Source organism: Apium graveolens, chromosome 5 (assembly GCF_009905375.1).
Source record: "Apium graveolens cultivar Ventura chromosome 5, ASM990537v1, whole genome shotgun sequence".
NCBI lineage: Eukaryota > Viridiplantae > Streptophyta > Magnoliopsida > Apiales > Apiaceae > Apium > Apium graveolens.
The window spans coordinates 144,621,060-144,639,514 of NC_133651.1; positions in this window are offsets into that span (position 1 = coordinate 144,621,060).

The window sequence follows — 18,455 nt, forward strand, 5'->3', positions numbered from 1 at the left end:
AATCATGAACGGTGATCATGTTACCTCCTTAGAAGAATTAGATACGAGATGTATGGACTCTGTATGGTTAGCTATTAAGACTTCATGGAAAATGAATGACTACAGTAGGTCAGTGGTGGACCATAGTAAGGCAGCAATGATTCTGCGAGTAATGAGCTGATTACAACCGTGAGAGTTGTATTGGAATGGGTGTTGAGATTGAGTACCACTAATCGGGTCGTGGTAGTGAATAAGTTATCATTGATAGACTAATTAAGTAGAGTATCTACCTATTAAATATTTATTCTTTCTTATCAATAGAGAGTCGCATTATTATACGAGGAAGGTTGCGGTGCAAGCATAGAATTCTAGTAACGATGATGTCTAGAATGAGATCCCAGATTTGATTTTCGATATCGAGGGAGTTTCAAAGGTGATTGTGCATAAGCTCGAGGAAGAGCCTGGGTCCATAGAATGATGGACGGAATAGAAAATATTTAGGCATGTGAAATACGATGCTATAATACTTGATGTTGATATATATACACATATGTTTTGTTCTCCTATGATAAACCTCTATAATTCAGAGGTAGGTTCCAAGCCAGATATTTTGTGGCAGTATATTTTTTTCATATATACAATTCTCTTCAGTTCATTCTTTTCTCTTCTTTTTATTTCATATAAACTGAGAAGAACAACCCTTCCAGAAGGGGAGGTATTGCCGAATGACTATCTATCTGTGTGATAGAAGCCGAGTAGGATACCAGCTATTGTTTAATTGCTTGTCAAGTACTAAAGGCTGGCCACCTTCTGTACTAACTATGCGATATAACAAGTGTTCATGATCATAGTGATCTCTCAATGAATTCTTTTACTTCTATATGATTGATCAAACTTTGGGAAATAGAAACAGCTGAGAAAGGAGTAGTAAAGTTATGGTGGTAGTCAGAATGGAAGCACATTCGTGATACTAAGGTTGACGTGGTTATTAAAAGTTTATAGAAGTCTAACGAGCAAAAGTATAACCAGTATAATATTAGAAACGGAAGGTAGTAGCGATTACGAACTGGAAAACAATGGGTATTGAGAAGCAAAAGCTATAATGCTAGAAGTTATATTGAGAGTCTGTGCAATAGACTTGAAAGAAATTGGAATGATCACTTAACACAGATTGAGTTTCTTACGACAATAGATCATATGTCATTATCGAGATATCGCCTTATGAGATCCTTGAGGGAAGACAATGTCGATCTCCCTTATGTTAGGATGAAGTTGTAGAGCGCAAGATACTCGGACCAGCAGTGGTCCAAAGGACCAAGGATTTAATAGATTTAATCAGAGGACGGCTGGTAGTAGCCCAAGATGGACATAAGAAGTATGTTGATTTGAAACGAAAGGACAAGGAATGGGAAGTAGGGGACCTAGTGTTGTTATAGGTATTCCCTTGGAAGGGGTTAATGAGATTCGGAAAGAAAGGAAAGCTAAGTCCACCAATTGTTGGACCCTTGGATGTAATAAGACGTTTTGGGAAGTTAGCATATGAGCTAGCCCTACCCCCGAACATGTACCAAGTCATAACGTGTTCCACGTATCAATGTTAAGGAAGTATAATTCGGATGCCAGACAAATAGGGGCATATGAGCGCATAGACATGCAACCAGACGTAACCTACATGGAGCAACCAGGAAGGGTTATAGATCAAAAATGGACAAATGCTTAGGAGAAGAGTTATCAAACTAGTCAGAGTGTGTTGGTAAAACCACAATGTGGGAAAATTTACTCGAGAGTTAGAAAGTGCAATGCTAAGAGAGTATCCCTATTCATTTTCTATCTGATTCCGGGACGGAATCCTTTTAAGGAGGGGAGACTGTAATAACCCCAAAATTTTGAACTTTTTGTAACCCTTATGAATAGTGTTTTAGCTAAATGAAAAAACTTTTCATGCCACACTATGTAAGGGTTCTGTTATGGATATTCTGAGATTTTATTAGTACTCTATATGGTATATAAGTGTATGTAAAGATCGTCATAATCCAATTCCGAACACTTTGGTTTTTCCCGGAAATCCACTAGATACGGAAAGAATTGAGTAAAAGGTAACAGGATAAAAAGGATTTAAATTAAAGGATTATAAGAGAGGATCATAAAAGGAATATAATATATTGAGAAAGGTTAAGGGAACCTAAGTAATAAGATCCCGGGTATGATCCCTCAAACGATAAACGAAAATGAAAGTTAAGCGAACCGTATAACAGATCAGCGGTCATTAGGCAAACAATTAGGAAGTTAATCAAAGGGATAAGAGAGGATGGTGTCATCCAACCAATAGAAAGAGGACAAAGGAGGGGTGATGACATCACAAAGTGATGCAAGCATGACTTAAGAGGGAAGGAAATGTGGTGGAATATTAACCACACAAAATCAAGGGTAAATGGGTAATTGACCTAAAAAAACAAAACTAATTCAACCAACCAAGCAAATATTCATTTTCATCAAAACAAAAACACAAAATTCTCCTTCATCCTCCCTTTGCTCTCGGCTTTTGCCATTTTCAAAGAAAACAATTTTCAAAATTCAAGTTCAAGGCTTCCTAAATTGGTAAGATAATTCCCTAGTATTCCTTATGCATAGTTATGGCTATTCTATGAGTTTAAGCCTCCAAATCATTCACAATCTTCTTCAAGAAATCAATGAAGAAGAAAATGAATAGTGACTTCAAGAATTTTAACTTGATTTTCTTGTTTTTCCTTTAAGATCCAAGCATCCCTAAGTCATCTCAAGACTTCTTAAGGCTTCCTAGCTACTCACACCACTTCAAGGAAGGTATATCATCTCCAAACCCTAGCTTTACTTTGATAAATAGGATGATTCTAGTTGTTATGGTGATATAGTAGCTTAATGCTTGTTGGTTTAGAATTTAGGTTGGAGTGGTAGTGAAATGGATGGAGTTTTGATTGGGTTGTGAATTGGAGTTGAATTGTGGTTGTTTTGAATTGGTTTAAATTTGGGAAATCGCGTAAACATAGCCGTCGTAATGTCCGATTTACTTTAGACTGCTTTTGTTCATAACATTTGGACCCGAGAACTCCCTGCTAGATTATGACCATTGCCATGTTTAGATAGTTCATGTTACGAGCTTCATTTTGATATGTAGTTCGTTTGATTCCGATGTACGGTTTAGGAGAAACGACCGTTTTAAGTAACGGCATTTCGCGAACGAAACTTTTCCCCTCGCCTTACTTTGAAACATAGGTTAAAGACCAAAAAGGGTTAATTAGTGTATGAAACAATTATGGTAAGAGTGTTAGGCAGTTGGTAAGACACTCGGGAAGGAATCGCCTTAAAACTCGTAATAGTTAAATTATTAAAAATGGTGGAGCCGAGGGTACTCGAGCGACTTAAGTAAATCGTTAAGCGCGAAAGCGAACATTAGGACTCTAAATGGTTAAAGTCTAGTTTCTTAAGCGACCGGGGTCTAATTCCGACTTATGTTGTTATTCATAGGTTATCGGACCCACTCTAAGCTTAAGTCTATCCGGGAGCACTCAGGCAAGTTTTTTATCCGTTATACTGTTGTTGTGATGTATACACTTGTATATGCATTATCTTGTGATAGATGCATAATGGTTATTTAGCAAATTCTTGCGATATATTGTAGCATGTAATATGGTATATATGCATGCCTGTTTCGTATTCTTGCCATATATATCTGTTGATTCAGTTGATAATACCTATGCTAGAGAATAACGGTAAATTGCATATACCCTTAGTATAGGGACCCAAAGGTGAAAACATTTTCTAAAACCGGGAGTCGAGGATCCCGAGTAGATTTTATATATATATATATATTTATATATATATGGTTATAGTTTTCAAAACTATTAATCGAATAAGGTTTATTCGATAACTTTATTTTATTAATGAATATTATCTTGAATATTCATTTGAGGACTTATGACTCTTTTAGATTATTTATTAAATATTACTTGGATATTCATTTGAGGATGTATGACTCCTTTATTTTATTTAATGAATATTATTTATAATATTCATTCGAGGTATTATGACTCCGCTTATTTTTTTTTTATATTCTTTATTTTATTAAAGAATAATGTTTCGATAATCAAACTTACTTTTGATATTCAAATAAAGATATTACTTTCGTATAAGTATATCTTTGATTATTTACTATTCATTTCAAGTATAAGTTTTCCAACTTCTACCTCAATTATTCTTTATGGGAATATTATTTAAATAATAATATTCAGAAATTTTCTAATATATTGGGACTGATTTATTTTATTAAATCAGCATCACCCCAAACATTCTTAAAAATGTTTGCGAGTCTTCAAAATGATTTTTAAAAGTTAGAGCGGATCCCAAAACTCATTTTTTTATATTTAAGATCCTCCTTTCGAAGGGGATTTAAATACTCGCTCGAAACCTGAGGGATCCGGCTCTGTGATGTATTTTATATTTGCAACAAGGTTGTTGTCTTGATAAAAGAGTTTTCGATTACTTACCCAACACTCGGGAAGTAAAATTCTTGGAACAAGTTAATCTATTAACAGACATCGCCTGGGAAATATCGGTGAGTTTTCCTTTCCAACTAGATGCGACTTCTTGGTGGAGCCGTATCAACAAGTTTCTACTTGGGGAAAGGGGGAACGAGCTTTACATTTCAGAGTCATGGATTTCATCTGAACTAGGAGTGGCGTAAGTGGTCGAGTGGCGCCGGCCCAGCCTTATTATATTGGCCCAAATGGCCTGGAAGTTCCGATAAGGCGGTCCATTCCTTAGGAGTTCAGTGTTCGGTTGACAAGTAAATCCGAAAGGTTCTCCTCTACATGTAGAAAATGGTGGGGTTGTATTACTACGACTGATCATCGTAAGTGGTCTTCCTGGCGCGGCAAACTCCCGTAATGAGTTCATCATCCAATTGGATAATTTCTGCAACACTACCCAGAGCACTTCGATAGAAAGGCTACGGTTGGGCGATTGTTGAGTGTTGGCAGGGTCAAGTTTTCAAAATGATGTTTGCATCAAATGAAGTATATCATAACTTCATTTTATTTTGATGATATTTTAAAGGTTGAATCTATTCAAGTATTATCTTGTAGTCTCATCTATGTGATGAACTTTTGAACTAATTATAACTTGAACGGTGGTAGTTCAAGTAGTATTTGGAAAATATATAAGTATATTGGAGTATCTTGTAACTTCATCTTTTAAACTTATATCTAGTGATTATCTTATGCATGACAAAGATTTTCAGAAAAACGTTGAGACAAGGTTAGATTTATGAGATCACCTTGCAACGGTATTTTTATACAGTTATACATTGGAACTCTGTGTGTATTATGCATGGAAGAGGACTTCCAATATTTTGAAAAGTATATATGTATATATACTGAATATTTTGCGACTTCATCGCATTAAGATATCAAACTTGGTTCATTTCTTTTGACCAAGACTTTCATGAGTACTATGAGAAGGCTCATATATTGTTAATCATTATATATATTATTTTGGTGGGCTTGCTGCTCACCCTTGCTTTCTTCTTTCATCACACAACAACAGATAGAAAAGATGAACAGGACCAAGCTCCCGATTCGCAAGCGATTAGGAAACGTTCCGCAGTTTCCTATAGGCGTTGATGTCGCTGTAGCTGAGGTAGGAACTACCAATAGGCTAGGCTTTCAACTTATGATGTACCAGACTTATGTATAATTATGAATTGTAATAATGGCAAAGAAATGTAAATTTATTCAGAAACCTTTTTAAGGTGTATTGACATATAATTGTGGAATAAAATGACTTGTGATTATTTTTGGATATTCATCTCTGAGACTATAACTTGTGGTGTGTGTGTTTATTGTGGGGTCACAGTACAGAGTAGTTGATTGTGTATTAAGATTGGGTGTTATTAAGGGAAATGGAACTCGTGACAACCCGGATCCCCGACCCCGGATTTGGGGGTGTTACATCAGCAATCTCAACTTACTGAAATCCAAGCCTCAGTGGAATTGCTTGTCTCTCTTCTACTACCTGCTGATGCCAAAAAGGGGGAGAAAGTAATTACGTCCAAATGCAAGACTGACAAGACACTGAAAGGGAAGGATGATGAAAAGGATGATCAAGGAAACTCTGGAATGGGTAGACGTCATAGTCAAGGTAGAGGTTTCTCATCAAGAAAAGCTGAAATCACAAGTCACAGGACAAGTTCTGATACTGGAAAAAGAATTAGTTCTGCTACTGGTAAAAGGATAAGTTCTGATGAACTTTTAGATCTTGATGAAGAAATGTCAAGACAGTTATTTCTTCAGGAAAATCCAGGAATGGACTTGGAGAGTTTAATGGAAGAAGAAGCCAGACTTAAATCAGAAAAAGTCATATCTAAATCTGAAGCTTCTGGTGAAAAGACACTTCCAAAACTCAAAGGCATTGTGATAAAAGAAAGGACAAATACTGAAGCAACATTGGTTAAATCACAACCACAGATAGATCCAAGATCCAAGGGTAAAGAAAAGGTTGGTGAACCTATCAAGGTTTATGTGCCTCCTGAGAATGAAGAAATCACTGATGAAAAGGATGATCTTACTCTGACTTCAAGAAAAGTTCTTAAAACAACCTCTGACATGGCTCAAGTTGTTCAGAGTCAGGAGACAATAAGTTCTGATATTCCAAACAAGCAAGTAACCTCTGACATAGCTCAAGTTAACTTGATATCAGAAGTTAGACCAAAGACACTCCTACCAGGATTCACTAAAGCAAAACAGACTCAACCTTTGAAGACTGCTGCAAGTGGTTTTGAAGCAAGAGTAGTTACTGGAAAGGAAGCAAGAGATAAAACTGGATTGGGAAGTGCTGATGAAAGAAGAATACAAAACACTACCAATGATCCAACTTCCTTGAGTGAACCAGGTATTGGAGCAACTCCTGAGAGATTGAATCAATTGGAATCTGTACAAATGGTTTACCATACCTACTTGAAAGAACACATCTTGTTGTACTTCATGACTGATGGTAGGGTTTATCATATAAGGCAAAATGCCATTCCATTCAAGTATTTTGAAGAATTGGAGCATATACTATTCTTACTTCAAGTGGATGACAGATTGATAGGAAGTGCTGCAAACTATTTGAAGGATCAGATTCAGAAACAGAAAAGGCTTTATTCTGTTAAGTCTGACAGCACATATGTTCCAAAGTACAGAGATCACAAGGGTGATATACTTGAAATGAAGCCCAATACTGCTAAGATTATAACTACCTTTATGGGTTACAGGGCTGTGGAATTCAATCTTGAGTCTGATAAAGCTTATTTGATCAGACTGGATTAGGATATAAGAAAAGCAAAGATTAATGATCTCAGGGCTGCAATCTTTCAAATTGGTAAAGATAATGCAGAGCTTAAAGATGTTAAAAGGAGGATGATTGATGAACTTAGATATGCTGAGAGATGTTTGTTGAAAAACTATCTCAGAACAATTCCTGACATCAGAGAGATCAGACAATGAAGCCAAGTCAAGATCTACAACTGTTTAAATTCTGATATTTGTACAGATTGAAGCTGTTATCAGAAGTTAAATATTGGTAAAAGCTTTAAGGACTGTAAGTTATAGTTATCTAGTCTAATTCTCATGCATTTATACTTAATGTTTTTGACATCATCAAATATCTGTTAAACTTGTATATTATGCTAATTTACAAGTTGGGGGAGATTGTTAGATATATTTGATAATGTCATGGTTAATATAATTTATGTTTAGTTTTCAGATCTTACTTAAACATGATAAATCAGTACATACTGGAAGTCAGGACTTAAGGATATCAGTACTTATATTATCAGAAGATAATCATCAGAAGATGGATATCAGAACTTAAGTGCTGAAGGATGTTCAGGTCAGTACAGTAGCTGATTAAAGGAAAAAAGATCGAGATAAACATAAGAAGAGATATGCATGAAGAAGGAATTCTATGAAGAATAGAATACTTGGAAGAAAAGATATCTGATTGATATATTTTAGGAAGCAGAATTATATTCCATATCAATTAGCGATTATCTTGTAACTGTATAGTATATAAACACATACATAGGGTTTACACTATAAGTGTTATCATATTTGAGAAGATTATTCATTGTAACCCTATCAGCTCTCGTGATATTTGTTCATCACTGAGAGGTAACAGTTCCATACTGTAACAGAGTTTATTGTTTCAATAAAGTTTGTTTTCTGTTACTTGAGATATTAAAGTTCGATTTGATTGTACTTTACACTGTATTCACCCCCTCTACAGTGTGTGTGACCTATCACATGCAATTAGTATCTTAGCAAAATTATAATATAGCACTTAGAAAATCACACTTTGAAAATCCACCGGCTCTCCTTGGATCATGGCAGGTGGTGGTCGAACTTATGAGTGCCCAAAACGGGTCTCCTCTTGAGTTTTAAACGACAAAATCACTTCAAACTTCTCTTATGATCATATATCAAGAAATCGTATTTCCTTGAACACAATCCTGTAGATTGAATTATGAAATCTACATAAACACTTAAATGCAAATGGTGTTTAAGTAGTATACAAAAATAGAAACTATGTATGGTAAAATTTTTGAATTTGGATGAGTTTTTGTTGTTGCATGCAAGAGAGAGAAGAGAGATGGGGAGAGAGCCGGGAGAGAGTGATCGAGAGAGAGAGTGAGAAAGAAAGAGAGAGAGAGAGAGAGAGAGAGAGAGAAGAGTGTTCACGGGGAAGGAGAGAAAGAAGGGGGAGATGAGCTAGTATTTGTAATAGTGGGCAAAGGTAGTTTAGTAATTTACTAATCCATTTTCTTTGTTTGATTTCCTTTTTCTTTTTACTCTAATAAAATAGAAATTGAATATTAAATATATCTCTCTCAGAAAATTGAAAATTATTGTGAATGAAAATTTTAAGACGTAGATCTCGAAATTAGCTTTCCAACGATTACTCATAATAAACTTTTGAGCGTAGGGTTGATTTTATATGATTTTTACAAGTTTATGCTAAAAATAGCATTTTAATACATAAAAATCATTTTAAAATGCAACGATCATGAAATAAATCCGTCTATCATTTTTAGAAAGTCTCTAGGACTATTTCGAAGATAAAAAAACAAATCTCATGCCTTTACCTTACTCAGATAATTTTATAAAAATGTGCAAAGGTTAAATAAACCTTATTTAAATCAAATAATCCCCTTAGATCCATAAAACTATTAACAGATCACGTAATCACGCATACAGACAAGCAAGCACATATACTCACACATCACAACTCATGTATGATCATAAATTTTTTTCCTTTTTAATATTTTTCCTCTTTACGCGTACCGGGTCACGTTCTGCCTGACGGCCCGACGTTTAGCATTTCAATTACGCTTCACAATATCATTACCGGCTGACACGTCACTAGGATGCAATAATTTACTTAAACATTAATTTCACATTATAACATATAATTCACATTTTAAATACTTTAATCCCTTTTTAGGACGGGTTCCGTTCTACTTGACGGCCCGACAACACAGCTTAACTCCTAAGCCGACTCTTTAAATTGGAACGCTTCTATCTACGCTCCCAGATACTAATATAAAATTAAAACAATCAACACTTAATCACATAATTTATAATCACACCAGATAAATCATACTTTATTTACTTAATTATGTCGCAAAATTCTTAGTCGTCACAATCTACCCTCCTTAAAAGGATTATGTCCCCAGAATCTAGTCTAAGCAAATAGATGGTGATACTTTTCTTCCATTTCACTTTCTAATTCCCAAGTTGATTCTTCCACTATTGGATTTCTCCACAATACTCTAACTAGAGGTACAACTTTATTTCTAAGTGTCCTCTCCTTTCGGTCTAAGATTTGAACTGGTTGTTCCACATAAGACAAATCTGGTTGAATTTCCTCTGGTTCCAATTCGATCACATGGCTCACATCAGCATTATACTTCTTTATAAGAGATACATGATATACATTATGAAGATGTTGCATTTACGGAGGTAGCGCTAATTCATATGCCACCTTCCCAACTTGTCGCAATACTTCGAATGGTCCAATTTACCTAGGACTCAACTTCCCTTTCTTTCCGAATTTGGTTAAACCTTTCCAAGGAGATATCTTTAACAAGACTTTGTCTCCAGGTTCGAATTGCACATCTTTTCGTTCTCGATTTGCATACTTCGTTTTTCGATCTTGAGCAGCAATTAATCTTTTTCGAATCATTTCCACCTTTTCTTTCATTTGTTGCACTAGTTCGGGGTCAATAAATTTGCGCTCACCAACTTCGTCCCAATATGTAGGGGATCTACATTTTCTTCCATATAACGCTTCATAAGGCAGCATGTCAATACTCGCGTGATAACTGTTGTTGTAGGGAGACTCAATTAACGGCAAATGATCATCCCAATTTCCTTTAAAATCTATTGCACAAGTTTGCAACATATCCTCAATTGTCTGTATTGTCCTTTCACTTTGTCCGTCAGTCTGCGGATGATATACTGTACTCATTTTCAGCTTATGTAATATCCCATATATTTTCAAATATTATTATTATTATTCGGAATTGTTTATGTGATTTTATGTGAATTTTTGATGAATTATCTGAAAAGTAGAATAGATATCTGAATGTTTATATGTGACATTATTTGAATATTTGAATTTTTATATGTCCAGAATAAAATATAGATAATTGTGGTATTTTTCTGGTAATTTTTGGAGTGTTATATGATTTTATAATGATTTATGAATTATTAATTATTTTCAGAATAATTATAAAATTATTTTATAAAGCCGGGAATCTTCCAACTTCAACCGTTTTGCGTTTTTACAACCCGAAACTCTTCCGAAAACACCTTCCTAACCTAATCTGGTAATTGCGGACATTTTCCGTGTTTTGACATTTTCGATCCGGATTACGGTTTGACCCGTGCGCGGCCCGGCGCAATATTTTCGATACGATAGTTATTTCGGTAATCAATAAAACCCGTAATCTCGAAAGACGGGATATTTTTACATTATTTTCGTATATGGTGTTTTATAAAAAGCCCGGTTTTGATAATTATCCAATTCTGGTATTGAATTGTATCGTTTTTACAGTTACTTAGCGGCTAAGCAACTAATTTAACGATCCAAAACGATCCAGAACGATCCAATATTCCATAAATATAAATAGCCTATTTCTTATTTCGTTTATTTCGTTTATTCATGTGCAACCAGTTAAAATACCGAAAATACAGAGAAAAACCCGAGAAACTAATACGTTCCCGAGAATCAAACACACGAACGAAGGCGTTATCGAACTCCGATTCGGGCGTGCAGCATATCAAAACGAAGCTCTCGAAATCTTCTTTCTGAAACAATCATCAGTTTCTGCCCAGAAATCACGGTAATTTTCTTATGTAATTATTTATATTCGAATTATTTGATAATTAAATTATGAAAATTTGTTCTTGATGTTGTTGATGTGATTTGATGCTTCCATGTTGTAGAGTATGTTTTTCTGGTCAATTTGGTATATAATATGTCAGATTTTGAGTTCTGCATCATGTAGAAAAGTTGGTTTGATTCTGGAGTTTGAGTGTTCTTGGTGTTCTTGAATGAACTCACCGGAAAACTTAAATTTTTGGCCGGATTTTTTTACTCGTTAAACCTGGGAACGTATGACTTATATCATTAAACAGATCGTGTGATAAGCAATGGAGTGATATGATTGGATTGAACAGAGGATGAACATTCGTGCTCGCCGGAGTTTTAAAACTCGACGGCGGCAGAAACTTTGGTCACTTTTTTCGGACAAACGAAGTGTTGTTTGCAAGAACGAACCTTGCAGATGTGTTTCTGGGATTGCATAGATCATACGCCTGTGTTTTGGTTGAATTCTGGACTGATTTTGGCTCGCCGGAAAAGCTCTGAATGCCATTAATGGCGTCTGGCCGGCAACCGGCGACGGGGTCGGGGAAGATGGCAAAAATGCAGGTTGGTACCTGTATTTTTGCTAATCTTGCAAAGCATGGATTTCTGTTTTAAAATATTACAAAAATTAGATTTCTGTTTAAAAATATTTTGGAAATGATAGTTTATTATTTTAAAAATTAGAAAAAAATTATTTATTTAATTCAGAAAATTATTTTAATTATTTATTTATTCAAAAATAAATCGAAATTATTTTATTAATTAATTTTAATTAGTTTTTAATTATTTTAATTAATCGATTAATTTATAATTAATTGATTAATTAATTTAATTAATTATTAATTGATTTTAATTGATTTAATAATTAGATTTAATTATTTAAAATTGATTTAAAAATTCCGAAAAATAGTTTCGAGCTTTAAAATATTATTTTAAATTATTTTCTAGGCTCGATAATTTTTATAAAATTATTTTTGAGTATTCGAGCCCTATTATTTAATTATTAAATGATTTGGAGACCCGTTTTATTCCGAAAAATGTTCAAAAATTCATAATAAATCAACCGTTTGTCCGTTTAATACGAAACGAACGTGTACAAACTCAGAAAAATATTGCGCTTCCAATAAAAATACTTTTAAGACCTAATTTCTTTTGTATTGCAATGTCATTTAATTTGTATATCAGTTTGAGTCGGTATTTGATCGATAAATGCTAATATTGACCTGATTTTCATTCTGAACGCACTCAGGCGTGTCTTGTAATGATCTGACGTATGTGTTACATGAAATATATGATTACGTGTTATACAAATGTCATGATTATGTGTTATGTGATAAGTATGCTATCTGTTTACAGTTTATTATTCCATGCTTAGTTATAAACGGTCGGGTAGATGTCAAGACGTAGAATTACGTCGATTGAGTTTAGTTCTGTCACTTAAGATAATCCTTTTGTTTATAGAATCGAGTAGCTAGAAGTGCAGTCAAGTGTTAGACGAAGATAGTAGCCAGCAGTTAGAAGCAGAGTTAAAGTAAGAGGTTATTGAGCATACCAGGCAAGTACCCTAACTTCACTTATTGTTCAAGTGACGTTTATTTCGCATCATATTATGCAATTATTTATATCATCACATATCATTCAAGTGGTATTGACTCTGAATTTATCCTTTCAATTTCTTTACTATTCTAAGTTCAGAATAGTTAAATATTTTTACATTTTGCTACAACTTACTCTATACAGCAAAGCTTTGAATTGAGATTAGCGAATAACTAATTGTTCTGGTTATTTCGCCATTGGTTGTTGAGAAAACTCCGGACCATGAGAAATGGGGAGTTATGTGGTTAAGGATGTCATTTGATTCGAGTCCTTTGGCGGAAAATTGTTTTTATGGGTTGGATGGTTGCGTAAGAGGCTGTGGCGGCGGTCCAGTGTGAGCTATGTGTTATACAGGATATAACACCTTGCTAGGCCAATATGTGCCTTGGGTACCTTTTGTTTAGTTGGATATGCTTCGGCATACCGGTGTTGCTCCGCGGCTGATCACCGGCGGCAACACACCGTCGTTCGAGGATTCCAGTCCCAAAACATAATATATTGCAAATGTTGTTTATTATCAAATTTTTATCAGTTTTGATACTGTTCAGTTAGCGTAGTTGGTTTTGTTCATCAGATATACTGTTGTTATTCCAAATCATAAGCTATTTATTACTTGCTGAGCATTTCTTTCGCTCATACTTGGTTCATATCTTGATTCTTTCAGCTAGACCAGAGCAAGCTTAAGTTCCAGGTCTGACCAGAGGTTATGTGCTTGTAAATAGTTGGTGTGTTTCCAGGTAGACAGTTTGGGATGCTTAATTAGTCTAGAGGTTTGTAATAAAATTTGAATAAGTTGTAAAACTAATTAGACTATGGTCTGTAATAATATTTGGTTTGTATTAGTGCCTGTTCCATACTATAACCTGTGATCGATCCAGTGTAGGTAAAAGGGGTCGTATTTATTATATTATTCCGCTGTGATTATTTTATTTTGGTTTATTGGCGAGTGACCCCCAAATCTAGACCCCGGGTTTGGAGGGCGTCACAGGTTGGTATCAGAGCTACAGGTTATGGTCACTGAAACAGGCTTAGGATTGTCATAGATGAGTCATAGGAAGATCACATAATATAGGCGCGTGTAGTTTAGCTTTTATAGGATTAAATTTAGGTTATTGGGTTAAGTTGTAGTTAAATTGTTTAGGTTTCCTGTTTTGTGTTTAGCATTAGGCCTTGTGTCATTGCCGCTATTTTGTTGATTTAGTTAAGATTTCGAGCAAGGATTTAAAAGGGTTGGATAATTCGGAGTAATTTTCTTTGTGTTATTATTCTTGAGATAATAAGCAGGATTATGTGATAATCATGTCGCTTGTGTTAATATGGTAGCAAGTTTATGATATTCGGGGAAGAGATACTGTTTGCGAATTTTGATATGCTAAGGAATTGCTACATATTTGACACAATGCTCGACAGATTATTATATATGTTGCTTGTTTTCTTACCAGAATAATGGCACCAAAGAGAAGGAATAATTCAGGAGAGGGTAATACCGAGAGCCGTACAAATCCAGCGATTATCCAGATGTTGGGACTGATGCAGCAGCAGATGTTTCATCTTACACAGCAGCAACAACAACAGCAACAGCAACAGCAGCAGCAAGCAGCACCACCTGCAGTGACTTTTAAGCAGTTTCAAGCAGTGAAGCCACCTGAGTTCAAGGGAAGTGTTGATCCTGTGGAAGCCAATGCATGGCTTAAGGAAATGGAAAAGGCTTTTGAATTGGTCGGAGCAGGAGCTGAGCAGAAGACCAAGTTTGCAAGTTACTTTCTGAAGGGTGAGGCGAACTATTGGTGGGAATCCGCGCGAGCATTGGAAGGAGGTGAGTTTATAACTTGGGAGAGATTCACAGAGCTGTTTCTAGAGAAGTATTTTCCGAGGTATATGAAGAATCAAATGGAGATCCAATTCTTGAACTTGACCCAGGGAGATCTTACTGTAGCTGAGTACGAAGCTAAGTTTACTGAATTAGCGAGGTTCGTGCCAGACCAGGTTGATACGGATGAAAAGAAAGCAAGAAGGTTTGAACAGGGATTGAGATTTTGGATTCAGAATAGGGTGGCCATGTTTGAATTGACTTCATATGTGGCAGTGGTGCAGAAAGCAATGGTGATTGAAAGTAAGAGTGATATGTATCAAAAAGGGAAGGATGGGAAGAAAAGGAAAATAGAAACCTCAGGGGGAGGCCAGCAACAAGGTAACTTCCAGGGCCGTTTTAATAAAAGGCCAGAGTTTTAGAATAATAAGAGTGTGGGATTTAAGAAACCACAGCCAGGAAATGGGAACCGTTTTCAGAATTTAAATCAGCAGAGACCTAATCGTCCACCTGCGTCAGAGTGCAAATTTTGTGGTAGAAGGCATTTTGGGATTTGTAAGGCTAATGTGTTGTGTTATAAGTGCAATCATAAGGGACACTATTCTAATGAGTGTCGAAGTCAGACTACAGCTCAGAGATCAGGGACAGTGTGCTTTAAATGTGGAAAGATGGGGCATATTGCCAGGGACTGCCAGACAACTGAACCAACTGCTAATGTGCCAAGGATTGAAGGACCACCAGCAAAGGACCAGCCAAAGGCTAGGACATTCAATATGACTATGAAGGATGCTGTTCAGAGTTCAGACGTGGTGGCAGGTACGCTTCCAGTCAACTCCATAGATGTTAAAGTTTTATTTGATTCTGGAGCTACATGATCATTTATTTCTCAAAGTTTTGTCGATAAACTGCATTGCGAAGTTAAGTTGTTAGAACAAGCGTTGATGATAGAGTTAGCTAATAAGGATCAAGTTTCCGTCGACCGAGTGTGCCCGAGGTGCGATATTGAAATAGGAGGACATCATTTTTATGCCAACTTGATACCTTTTAAGTTGGGAGAATTTGATGTTATTTTAGGAATGGATTGGTTGTCAGAAAATAACGCTCAGATTGATTGTAAGAATAGGAAAGTGAGACTTCAGACCTTGGGTAGTAAGAAGAAGGTGATATTTCGAGGAAATAGGCAAGAGAAGAAGTTCTTAGCGATCGCTCAAGTGAAAAAGTTATTGTGTCAGAATTGTGAAGCATATTTGGCCCATGTGGTAGACTCCAGTAAAGAAGTTCCAGCACTAGAAGCGATTCCAGTTGTCAACGAATTTTCAGATGTTTTCCCAGATGATCTACCAGGATTACCTCCCGACAGAGAAATTGAATTTGCGATTGATCTAGCACCCGGAACAGAACCAGTTTCTAAAGCCCCGTACCGGATGGCACCAGTGGAGATGAAATAATTGGCATCTCAGCTGTAAGATCTTCTGAAGAAAGGAGTTATAAAACCCAGTGTATCCCCATGGGGCGCACCAGTACTGTTTGTCAAGAAGAAAGACGGGAGTATGCGACTGTGTATTGACTATCGAGAATTAAACAAGCTGACCATTAAGAACAAATACCCATTGCCGAGGATCGATGATCTGTTTGACCAATTGAAAGGCGCTATATGGTTTTCTAAAATTGATTTAAGATCCGGATATCATCAACTGAAGATCAAGCCTGAAGACATTCCGAAGACCGCATTTAGAACCAGATATGGGCATTATGAGTTTCTAGTGATGGCATTTGGATTAACCAACGCACCAGCAGCTTTCATGGATCTGATGAATCGAGTATTTAAGAAGTATTTGGATAAATTTGTGATCGTGTTTATAGACGACATCTTGATCTATTCTAAAATAGAAGAGGAGCATGCAGAGCATTTGGGGATAGTTCTGGAAATACTGCGACGGGAGAAATTGTACGCAAAGTTCTCCAAGTGTGAATTTTGGTTAAAAGAAGTACGATTTCTTGGGCACGTGATTAGCAATAAAGGAGTGGAAGTGGATCCAGCAAAGGTTGAAGCCATAATCAACTGGGAGAGGCCAAAAACACCAACAGAAGTAAGAAGTTTCATGGGATTAGCAGGTTACTACAGAAGATTTGTGCAGGATTTCGTGAAGATAGCTATGCCATTGACAAAGCTCACCAGGAAAAATCAGAAATTTGAATGGGAGGAGAAGTGCGAAGAAAGTTTCCAGGAATTAAAGAATAGATTAGTATCTTCTCCAGTACTAGTCTTGCCAGATGAACAAGGAAATTTTGTGATCTACAGTGACGCATCGTATAAAGGATTGGGATGTGTTTTGATGCAGCATGACAAGGTGATCGCCTATGCTTCAAGACAATTGAAACCACATGAAGAAAAGTATCCAACGCATGATCTAGAATTGGCAGCTATAGTGTTTGCATTGAAGATTTGGAGGCATTATCTTTATGGGGAAAAGTGCGAGATCTACACGGACCACAAGAGTTTAAAGTATATCTTCACCCAGAAGGAATTGAACATGAGGCAGAGAAGATGGCTAGAATTGATCAAGGATTATGACTGTACTATTAACTATCATCCAGGCAAAGTAAATGTGGTGGCCGACGCTCTGAGCAGAAAAGAAAGGTTAAATATGATAATTTCATCAGAGGAATTGATCAAGGAATTTGAGAAACTAGAAATAGAGGTCAGTATTCCAAGTATGTCTACATAGATATTGTGTGCAATGTCTTTTCAACCAGAACTATTAGAGAAAATAAGAAGATGTCAGGAGGAAGTTATGAGCCATGAACGAGACAGTTTGACAGGAGAAGAGATAGGGAGTCAAAAGGATGATAAAGGGATATTAAGATTTTCTTCCAGAATATGGATACCCAATGTAGCCGAGCTGAAAGATGAAATTCTTCGAGACGCTCAAAACTCTAGATACTCAATTCATCCCGGGAGTACGAAGATGTATAGAGACTTAAGAGAAAACTTTTGGTGGCCAAGCATGAAGAAAGAAATTGCAGAATGGGTAAGTAAGTGTTACACTTGCCAGCGAGTCAAAGCGGAACATCAAAGGCCCAGTGGACTGATACAACCATTGGACATTCCAGAATGGAAGTGGGAGCATATCGCGATGGATTTCGTAGTTGGATTACCGAGGACCAGGGCGAATCATGATGCTATTTGGGTTATTATCGATAGATTGACGAAGTCGGCGCATTTTCTTCCTATCAATGAAAGATTCTCAATGGATAAATTGGTTCGGTTATATCTTAAGGAAATTGTGACACGACATGGAGTTCCAGTATCCATAGTTTCAGATAGAGATCCTCGATTTAACTCAAGATTTTGGAGAAGTTTTCAAGATTGTCTCGGAATGAAGCTGAACATGAGTACCGCGTATCATCCGCAGATGGACGGTCAAAGTGAAAGAACGATTCAGACTATTGAAGATATGCTGAGGGTATGTGCACTAGATTTTGAAGGGAGTTGGGACGAGCATTTACCATTAGTTGAATTCTCCTACAACAACAGCTATCATGCCAGCATTGGAATGCCGCCTTATGAAGCCTTGTACGGGAGAAGATGCAGATCTCCAATATGTGGGGAAGAAGTTGGTGA